Source organism: Schistocerca serialis, chromosome 8, assembly GCF_023864345.2.
Source record: "Schistocerca serialis cubense isolate TAMUIC-IGC-003099 chromosome 8, iqSchSeri2.2, whole genome shotgun sequence".
Classification (NCBI taxonomy): Eukaryota; Metazoa; Arthropoda; class Insecta; order Orthoptera; family Acrididae; genus Schistocerca; species Schistocerca serialis.
In genome coordinates this window covers 326,915,702-326,927,508 of record NC_064645.1, presented here as the reverse complement: position 1 = coordinate 326,927,508, position 11,807 = coordinate 326,915,702, and the positions used below count along the sequence as shown (strand labels likewise).

At 42.4% G+C, this 11,807-nt stretch overlaps 1 pseudogene; it reads left to right on the top strand.

Moving 5' to 3' along the window:
* Positions 1–3,994: 3,994 nt before the first annotated feature.
* On the top strand, positions 3,995–4,111 carry LOC126417913 (5S ribosomal RNA; annotated as a pseudogene).
* The last annotated feature ends 7,696 nt before the right edge of the window (positions 4,112–11,807 follow it).

Genomic DNA, 11,807 nt, shown 5'->3' with positions numbered 1-11,807 from the left:
ATTGATCCTTAATTCCGCGCTGTGTCGTCTTCGACCAATACGCTGACAGAAAAGCATTCTGAAATTCTTCTACCGAATAGCATTGCCTCGTGATCGGTCTCATACGAGTCGCCGGTTCGCCTTCCAAAAAACTGCAAATAAATTCAAGTTTGTGCGTTACAGGCCAAGTCAGTGGAAAAGCAAAGCTAAATTGTTGTATCCAATCCAAGGGGTGAATCCGTGTTCTGTCATTTTTAAATACTTTAAATTTTCTCACTGATAGAAAATGTTTGTAATCAAAATTATCGTCTCTGTACGTTTGAACAGGTTCAGGATTGTATGAGAATCTATTTGTCTGTGATTGTTCGGAATCTAAGTCACGTACTCTCTGTAAATTACCTACATGATACTAGCTGTGTGAGTGTGACAAATATTCGGAATGTGCCGAATGCTGTGACGTGTTATTGACTGAAATATTTTTTATCTCTGTCACCTCTTGCTGTAAAGTCGACAGTTTTCTAGGTAATGTATTATTGGACGAATCTATCTCACTGATCGTCTGCTGTAAATTTTGGAATTCAGGTGTTTGATTAAACGAAATCGGTGAAGTATCGTCTGATTGGTTGTCATTATTACTTTCGATAACATCAATACGACTGGCCAATTCATCATATTTTTCAGTCAGTATTTTTACCTGATCATCGTTTTTAGTGTCACAAGCATTAATTTGTTTTTGTATTTTACGTGTGGTTTCGTTCAATTTTTTAACGTCAGCTTTGATGACATCGGGATCCTGAATTAGTTCAAATTGTTCAAGTCTGTTGGTCACTGTCTGAAAGTCTACTGTGTGTGTATCTGTTTTTGTTTTAAGATCGGAAATTTCATCACGCAATTCGGTGTTCAAATGTTTGATTGTATTAATTTCGTCTGATACAGTAGCAATATTGTTGTCTACGTTATGTTTTTGCTTTCGTAAACAATTTGCGTTTATCTTCCTGTCTGTGTGCTGTAATTGTTTCCATAACTTGTCGCTTTGCTTTATTCTGTTCCTGTATAAATTTATGGAAACGCGTTTCACTGTTTTGTAGGTGATAATTAAAACGTTCGTCAATTTGACTGTTCTGTTGGTCGAATTTCGCGTCTACTTTTGCATCCTGTGTGCGCGAAAGTTCTGCTGTCATTAATTTAAACTCGTCGCGTAACTGTGTTGCTTTTTAAGAGCATTGTTTACCGACTGCACTAATTTCGTCTCTAAGTGATTCTGTTGTAGCTGTTTGCATATCGCTTAATTCTTGAGCAACAGATCTAATTTCTTCACTACTTTTCCTCGCACAAGCCTCAATTTCCTCACGTAATTGTTCTTTAGTATCATGACACTGCGCGGCAACGGCTGTAATCTGTTCACTAAGCTGTCTGGAATTGTTGCCTAATTTCTCATTAAGGTTGTCTTGATTTTCATTAAGTTGTTTGAACTGTTCACTAAGTTGTTTGTGATTGTTGTCTTGTCTTTCATTCTGTTGTTTGGAATTTTCATTAAGTTGTTGTTTGAAATTTTCACTAAGTTGTTTGTGATTGCTGTCATGTTCTTTCTTAAACTGTAGCAATACTGCCATAATTTGATCCAATCCAAAATTAGCGACTCTATTTTCTATGCTGTGTGTTGGTGTATTTGCATTTGTCACGTTATCTGTAACCATTTGGTCATTCTGTAATTCTTGAAAAGGTTTGCTCATCGGATGTGCACTGTTAGTCGCTAAATCAGAATCAAATAAATTTGACGTACTTTGAGTACATTGTTCATTTTCGTTAGAAAAATTTGCCTGTTCATTACGTAAATTTTGCAAACCGGGTGTGTCAAGCTGGGCAGCGTTCATTGTAACAGAACGTCCCGTGTCATCAATTGTCGTTAAATTAACAAAGGACACAATTGAATTCGTTTGTTCATCATTAGGATAAAAATCATTACAAGTGGTCGATACGCACTGATTGTCTGTAAATGGAGGATTGTCATCATTACACTGCGTGTCGCAAGTACTATCGGTCAAATTATTCGAGTCGGTTATTTCACTGATTACACATCGCGATGTACTGTCAACAGTTTTTCGCGGCATTTTCACTAATCAAAATTATTCACAAATGAAACAAACACAACGCAAAATGCAACAAACACAAATACAACAAAGAGCAACAAATTGCCGATGACCTGTGAAAGAAAGAGTGACAAAATTAGTAAATGCGTTGCGCCAGATGCAAACTACATTTAAGTAATTAAGAGCAGATATATGACTACTTCTCAGAAGATTCACAAAGAAATACGATCCTGGCCGGATGTCGCCAAGTGTAACCTCCCCACAAAAATATTATTGAAAAATGAAAATGGAAATGGAGCCAAGTGTAACCTCCCCACAAAAATATTATTGATTAAATGAATTTTTCTTAATATTGTAATCGCTGAACAAAATTGATTTTAATGTAACCTTTGAACAAAATTTGCTCCGATTTATAGTCTGTGTGCAGAAATGCATTCACATTTAATGTTACCACAAAATTCTTTTCTCATTTTATGTCAAGTACGAAACAGAAAAATTCCTGAACACCAAAAATAATAAAAGAGTTTTGTAACCTGATAAATTTATAAGGACAGCAGCGCTGACCTTCGGCCCTGTATTCTGAATAAAAAAAGCAAAAAAATTCTTACTTCAATAAAACTGCAATTATATCTGCTCATAATTAGTCATTTTTCACACAGCTTCGTGCAATGCTGGCGTATTTCTTTTTTTTATTCTTGAATGCAATGATAATGCATTGGAAATTCTTTAAACTGAAATGAATGCTTTTCTTTAAAAGAGTTGCTTTATATTATAAAAATTATTATTGGGGCATTTCTTTGAACAAATTAAATTACAATTAACATACATTATCAAATATGCGCAAGGCTGCTTCTTTACCTTCTACAACAATACTCATCCTCCAGAGTCCTGACCAGAGTCGCGAGCAGAGCACACAGCCGACGCATGCCGACTCCACCAGATTTCTAGCGACTCGCTACAGAAGCCGACCGACTACTACTATCGACTCGCGCGGTCAAGCGCAGACTAGCGACAAGCAACAACTAACTACAAACTGCTCTCTGGTCAGAGATTCTGTCATGCCTCGCCCATCGCAGGCAAAGCATACGTCTTACAAGGTGAGAACTGGGCGGCTCTTTCACTCAAACCTGACCTCATACAAGGAGAGAGTAGCTTGGCCGAATGGCACATGTTGACGGCTGTAAGCGCCGGCTGTCTCCATTATCCAATAGCCGGCCAATCTCTGTAGTAAGCAACAGGAGTCACGCCCGGCGCCAGGGTGGCGCCTTCCAAAAGTTTTAATCCCGAAGACGACTGTTTTCAGACTCTCTCTGCGTTTGAGGGCGGAATGGATGAACGCTTGGTTTCAGAGATACGTACCTGCAAGCATTGCGGAAGTTTCGTTTCGAGATAAAATCTGGACGCGCCCACGTAGACAGCAATTTTTTTTTTTTTTTTTTCGAGTGCACAGCAAGCGAGCATTGTGGTTGTAAATCAGACGGTGACGTCAGAAGACGTTACAAGGCACCTCTAACACTGTGGCGGGAAATAACATTAATGGGAGAGCGACTTCTGTCGTCTGCTGGAGGGAGAGGAACCGGGGATGTTTGTTTATGCGATTGGCATGGAAATATACCGTCACCTTCTGTTGGTTGATATACGTTTTTGGTGGAATCCACGTGGAGTAATTTGGGAATGCAATGCGCTCGGTAAGGAGATTTAGAGGGGAATCGGTGGCGAGAAACCGAACTCAAGAGTCGGTGGCGTGAAGCCGAAGCGAAAATCCGTGGCGACGACAGAGTTCGGCGTTCGTCTCCGAGTGCAGGTGGTCATTGTCGCAGATATCCATCTCATCACAGTGCCGAGCACCAAGTTCACATAACGGCAGCAGTCTGTGGTAAATATCTGATGCTTGTAATTAAAATTCCCCTATTTAACACGTTATAGGCAACAGCCTTGCCGCAGTGGATACACCGGTTCCCGTGAGATCACCTAAGTTAAGCACTGTTGGGCGTGGCCGGCACTTGGATGGGTGACCATTCCGCCGCCATGTGCTGTTGCCATTTTTCGGGGTGCAATCAGCCTCGTGATGCCAATTGAGGAGCTACTCGACCGAATAGTAGCGGCTTCGGTCAAGAATACCATCATAACGACCGGGAGAGCGGTGTGCTGACCCCACACCCCTCCTATCCGCATCCTCCCTTGAGGATGACACGGCGGTCGGATGGTCCCGGTAGGCCACTCGTGGCCTGAAGACAGAGTGCTAAGTAAGTATTTAACACGTTATAACTCGGAAAATAATTACCTTAGGAGTACCAAACTTGGTAGCATTAATTTCCAGAGTATGGGGTGCATGATTTCCTTGTGTCACAGCAACATCGTCTAGTTTCAGCTGTGGCCACCAGGTGACGCGGTCAGTCATCGTGACTCAGTCTCAGCGCTGCTGCTACGGTCGCAGGTTCGAATCCTGCCTCGGGCATGGATGTGTGTGATGTCCTTAGGTTAGTTTGATTTAAGTAGTTCTAAGTCTAGGCGACTGATGACCTCAGATGTTAAGTTCCATAATGCCCTGAGCCATTTGAACCCTCAGTCTCTCACACCTGACCAGTCGCGGTGCACTTGTTAATGTGTCAACATGATCTTGGACAAAAGGAGCAAGACATTATTGATGAAGCTCTATTAACAAAACAACAGTAATGCTGCAGCTGCACTTCGAGTATATCGCCGGCTGAAAGTATAACGGAAGGGTCCTCTTTCTCCACCTGTTGTACGGAGGATGATGAAGTTCGAATCAAATGGAGAACTAGGCGTCGCTCCGGGAACAGGCCGACGACCGGTTGCACCACAACTGGTTGATGAAATCGCTGTTGCTATGTCTGACAACGCTGCGCGCAATTCCCGATCGTCACACAGTGCGCATACTGTGTCGACTGCACGGAAGGTGCTTCGAACCATTCTCAAATGGTATCCACACAAGATCAATATCGTACAGCAATTTGCACCGCAGGATGCACAACGTCGTGTTGACTTCGCTCTTCACATTCTCGCAAGGACTGAAGATGACAAGGCTGGCACTGAACCATCCAATGGGCAGACGAAGCTCATTTTTCTCTGACGGGTGAGGTGAAATTCAGAATCGTCGAGTCCAAGGATCTACATCTCCAGTCACTGTGCATGAATTTCCTCTGTATGGTGAACGTGCGACCGTATAATGTGGGTTCACGGCTACGTTCATCAATGGCTCAATTTTTTTTTTTTTTTTTTTTTTCGAGCAGGTTGGCGCTCAAGGACCAAAGACGAGCAGTGTGACTGGCCAACGTACTGCGAATGCTTCGCCAGTACGTCATACTGGATCCACAGGGGACAATCGCACTGAACTCATCAGTTTTCAAGATGGGACCCCATCGCACATCGCTTGTGATGTTCATCTGCTTCTCCTAAACACATTTGGAAACTGTCGGATTATCAGCTGATCGTTTCCAAATGCTTGGCCGACACTATCACCCGATCTCATTCCGTGTGATTTCTGGTTGTGCGGCTACCTTACGATGGTTTACCAGGGAAACGTTCACACTTGTGTTGATCCGATGCGCAGTGTATCAAGAGAGGTAGCCAGCATACCTACCGACATGCTTGGTTCTGCTGTTTAGAAGGCAATCCTGCGCTTTCAGACTCTTCTGGACACTGATGGTGCCATATTGAGGCCCTTTTCTAGGAGTAATGTTATCGGTATGTAATGGTACGATGTACCGCTGAAGCACATTAAAAGGTTTCAAATAAATTTATTGTGCATCATTTCTCTCCACCCTGTCCTTGGCATTAATGCTACCAAGATTGGTACCCGTATGGTAGTTAGTTTCCGTGTTATAACGTGTTAAATCGGGAAAGGTGAATTATAACCTCCCTGTATACTCGTAGCTCCGGCATTTAGGGAATTCCATTTTTTCGCTCTACGATCACCGAGCGTGTTTCCGATTTAGCGGCAGCAGCTGTTCGGTTGTTGCATGTACTGCAGCCGATAACTCTCCACAATCACTGTCTCGCGGAGTAAAATTGGTCAGATAGCATATTACTCCCACTAGGTGACACTGTAGAGTATTCTAACAGGATCCCTTTTCATATCAGCATTGCCAGCTAAACACTTTAGTTCCTATAAATGTGATTCATTGTTCTGAACTTTCTTTTTATTTTTATTGTGCCAAACATCATTTTTCACATATTTTTAGATAAATAAATGTATTGGTTATACTGAAACTTCCCTGATTTTAACATTAATAACCCATTTAGTCACTTAATTCTGTAATTCTAATTTCACTTGTGGGAAATTTCACATGATGTGTGTTGATTTACATGGAAGTGCCAACTTAAGGTCGACAACAGGGCCAAAATTGAATTAATTAGCGTTGTTGTGTTTCTTAAGTGTAGGTCTATATCAGGGGGGAAACCACAGTCCTGAAGTAAATGTCTGGTAGATCCCACACCACCACAACTATCAGCATTTCTCAAGATTCATTGGAACAATCCTCAAGAAATGTAGTCCGCCACAAGGAAGACAGCTTACAAAACACTCGTTGAACCAATAACTTAATATTAGTAGTCAGTCAGCTATGCGTACCAGACAGGACTGAAAGAGGAGATAGAGAAGGTCCAGGGAAAAGTAGTCAGTTTTGTCACAGGTTTAGTTAGTAAGAGCGGAAGCGTCACGGGAATGCTCAGCCAACTGAAGTGACAAACGCTGCAAGGGTGGCGTTCTGCATCACGGTGTGGTTTACATTAAAGTTCCGAAAGCATTCGTTTCTAGAAAAAACAGCCAACATATTGCTTCCCCCTATACAAGTTGGTCCATTGATAGTGCCCGGGTCAAATGTCTCACGAAATAAGAACCAAACGAAAAAACTACAAAGAACGAAACTCATCTAGCTTCAAAGGAGAAACCAGATGGCGCTATGGTTGGCCCGCTAGATGGCGCTGCCATAGGTCAAACGAATATTAACTGCGTTCTTTTTTAATAGGAACCCCCATTTTTTATTACATATTTGTGTAGTACGTAAAGAAATATGAATGTTTTATTTGGACCACTTTTTTGACTTTGTGATATATGGAACTGTAATCGTCTCAAACGTATAAGTACGTGGTATCACGTAACATTCCGCCAGTGCGGACGGTATTTGCTTCGTGATACATTACCTCTCTTAAATTGGATCATTTATCAATTGCGGAAAAGGTCGATATCGTGTTGATGTATGGCTATTGTGATCAAATGCCCAAAGGCGTGTGCTATATATGCTGCTCGGTATCCTGGACGACATCATCCAAGTGTCCGGACCGTTCGCCGGATTGTTACGTTATTTAAGGAAACAGGAAGTGTTCAGCCACGTGTGAAACGTCAATCACGACCTGCAACAAATGATGATGCCCAAGTAGGTGTTTTAGCTACTGTAGCGGCTAATCCGCACATCAGTAGCAGACAAATTGCGCGAGAATCGGGAGTCTCAAATACGTCGGTGTTGAGAATGCTACGTCAATATCGATTGTACCCGTACGATATTTATATGTACCAGGAATTGCATGGCGACGACTTTGAACGTCGTGTACAATTCTGCCACTGGGCAAAAGAGAAATTACAGGACGATGACAGACTCTTTGCACGCGTTCTATTTAGCGACGAAGCGTCATTCACCAACAGCGGTAACGTAAACCGGCATAATATGCACTATTGGGCAACGGAAAATCCACGATGGGTGCGACAAGTGCGAACCTTGGTAGGTTAATGTATGGTGCGGCATTATGGGAGGAAGGATAATTGGCCCCCATTTTATCGATGGCAATCTAAATGGTGCAATGTATGCTGATTTCCTACGTAATGTTCTACCGATGTTACTACAAGATGGTTCAAATGGTTCAAATGGCTCTGAGCACTATGGGACTTAACATCTATGGTCATCAGTCCCCTAGAACTTAGAACTACTTAAACCTAACTAACCTAAGGACAGCACACAACATCCAGCCATCACGAGGCAGAGAAAATCCCTGACCCTGCCGGGAATCGAACCCGGGAACCCGGGCGTGGGAAGCGAGAACGCAACCGCACGACCACGAGATGCGGGCATTACTACAAGATGTTTCACTGCATGACAGAATGGCGATGTACTTCCAACATGATGGATGTCCGGCATATAGCTCGCGTGCGGTTGAAGCAGTATTGAATAGCATATTTCATGACAGGTGGATTGGTCGTCGAAGCACGTTCACCGGATCTGACGTCCCCTGATTTCTTTCTGTGGGTAAGGTTGAAGGATATTTGCTATCGCGATGCTCCGACAACGTCTGACAACATGCGTCAGCGTATTGTCAATGGATGTGCGAACATTGAAAGCATCGCTCCTGCGAAACGCAACTTGCCCTTTTTTCACATGATATCTTGAAGGGTGTCAGACGGATGCCGTATTCCTTGACTTCTGGAAAGCGTTTGACTCGGTGCCCCACTGCAGACTCCTAACTAAGGTACGAGCAAAGCCGGCCGGAGTGGCCGAGCGGTTCTAGGAGCTACAGTCTGGAACCGCGCGACCGCTCCGGTCGGAGGTTCGAATCCTGCCTCGGGCATGGATGTGTGTGATGTCCTTAGGTTAGTTAGGTTTAAGTAGTTCTAAGTTCTAGGGGACTGATCTCCTCAGAAGTTAAGTCCCATAGTGCTAAGAGCCATTTGAACCATTTTTTTGACTGCACCACAATTTTGCTGCCGCCAACTTATATTTCGCGGAAAGACCACAAAGATAAGATAAGAGAGATTAGGGCTCGTACAGAGGCATATAGGCAGTTATTTTTCCATCATTCTGTTTGGGAGTGAAACATGGAGAGAAGTTGCTAGTTGTGGTACGAGGTACCCTCCGTCACGCACCGTATGGTGGATTTCGGAGTATGTATGCAGATGTAGATGCAGATGTAGAACATTACGGAAGGCGAACTACTCACTGTTGAGAGGAATGTCATTACACGTATTGCCAAATACATTGAGGTTGACGGACATCATTTTGAGCATTTATTGCTTTAATGTGGTATTGACAGGTAATTACGCTGTAACAGCATGCTTTCTCAGAAATGATTTCACAAAGGTACATGTATCACATTGGGACAACCGAAATAAAATGTTCAAACGTACCTACGTTTTGTATTTTAATTTAAAAAACCTACCTGTAACTAACTTCGTCTAAAATTGTGAGCCATGTGTTTGTGACTATTACAGCGCCATCTATCACAAAGCGAAAAATATGGTTCAACTAAAACATTCACATTTCTTTACGTACTATCCGAATATGTAATAAAAAATGGGGGTTCCTATTTAAAAAAACGCAGTTGATATCCGTTTGACCTATGGTAACGCCGTCTAGCGGGCCAACGATAGCGTCATCTGGTTCCCCCCTTCAGGCTAGACAAGTTTCGTTCTTTGTACTGTTTTCGTTTGGTGCTTATTTCGTGAGATATTTGGCCCCGTCACGATCAGTGGACCACCCTGTATATATCTGGGGAAAAGACCACTAGGGTAAGATTAGAGGGATTCGAGCTGACACGCTCATCAACAATAATTCATGTTCTGGCGAACTATTAGCCGTTGGAACAGGAAATCAGGGAAGTGACAGTGGTACACAAAGTACCCTCCGCCACACACCGTGATGTGACTTGTGTAGTACAGATGAGGATGCAGAAGCAGATGCTTCATCCGTAGTCGTTTACAGCTTTCGGTTTGTCCGCAAGCGGAATTTCGTGAGAAACTTCACCGCCGCACTGTAAATAGATTTCTTCTGTTTTGATTCTCATTCCACTTGTAATACAGAGGTAGAAACTTCTCCAGCCAAGGTCGCTAGCTATAATTTTAGTTATGATGACCGATTTCGGCATTGGTCTAAAATACAGTGATCTGTGGATGGTATTCTAAGAATGCAATATTTTATTTATTCCCTTTCTTTTGCTACATTACATGTATTTCGTTCATTGTTCTGTATTGTTATCACCAAAACATCGAGTCAGCTTCTGTAAGCTTATTGAGTGGTGATATATTTTTCACGTTATACTTACCCTATACCGTTTTTGATATTATATTCAATAGGTTAGGACAATTGACATGCAATATTTCCTTTTATAGTTTTGTAACAATTGTAATCCAAAAAATTTTAAATAGTTTTTAACTAAGAAAAAGAATTTTTTATTCCAATATACTCTCGTTTGGTTACTTACTTTCCATAATTACATCCAAAAATGTATATATTGCATTGTTTTTTCGTATCTTTTGGGTGTGAATTCTCCCTTAGACTTTATATGTTACGATTATATTCATGTATGTTTACTAGTACAGTGCTACTTGCTGGCACTTCGCAACATGTTTGCTTTTGCCATGCGATCCTCAACCTTGTTTTATATGTTGTGTGAATATGATCTTGTGCAGTCGGTGCAACAAGCATGGCATTTTATGTAAATCTTATTTTATTACTGACATGCCGATGTATCACACTTTTCATGTTTCTAGAATGACGTGTTACCACTTGACATTATACATTGTATATAATATAGAGATTTATTGAGGTGTATTTGCATGAGGTATGTTGTTGTATCTATTCTGTAAAAATATGTACCTCCACCTTATTACATCTGACCCGATTATGATTGTAAGCTACAATAGATGATGGCAAGTTAGATTTGCCGAAACCAGTCGTCAGACACTGAGGTGACAGAAGTCATTGGATAGTTATATGGGCATATACAAATGACGATAGTATCGTGTACCGGAGGTATAAAAGGACAGTTCATTGGTGGAGCTGTCATTTGTACTCAGGTAAGTCATGTCAAAAGGTTTCCGACGTGATTATGGCTGGACAACGGAAATTAACAGACTTTGAACGCGAAGTGGTAGTTGTAACTAGGGATTTTACATTTCGAAAATCGTTAGGAAAATCAAAATTCCGAGGTCCACACTATCAAGAATGTGCCGAGAATATCAAATTTGAGGCATTACCTCTCACCACGAACGCAGTGGCCGACAGCCTTCACTTAACAACCGACAGCAGTGGCGTTTGCGTAGTGTGTCAGTGCTAACAGACAAGCAACACAGCGAGAAATAGCCACGAGATCAGTGTGGAACGTATGACGAACGTATCCGTTAGAATGGTGCGGCGCAATTTGGCGTTAAGGGGCTAATAGTAGCAGACGCGTGACGCGAATGCCTTGGCTACCAGCACGACATCCCCTGCAGCGCCTCTCCTGGGCTCGTGACATATCGGTTGGATCCTAGACGACTGGAAAGTCATGGTCTGGCGAAACGACTTCCTATTTCTGTTGGTAAGAGATGATGGTAGGATTGGACTGCGATGCAGACTACACGAAGCCATGGACCCAAGTTGTCAACAAGGCACTGTGCAAAGTAGTGGTGGCTCCATAATGGCGTGGGTTGTGTTTACCTCGAGTCGCTTGGTCCAACTAAACCGATCATTGATTGGAACTGATTATATTCGGCTACCTGACGACCACTTGCAGCCATTTATCGACTTCCTGTTCCCAAACAACGATGGAATTTTTGTGGATGACAATGCGTCATCTCACCGGGCCATAACTTGGTTGGTTGTTTGGGGGAAGAGACCAAACAGCGAGGTTATCGGTCTTATAGGATTAAGGAAGGATGGGGAAGGAAGTCGGCCGTGCCCTTTCAAAGGAACCATCCTGGCATTTGCCTGGAGCGATTTAGGGAAATCACGGAAAACCTAAATCAGG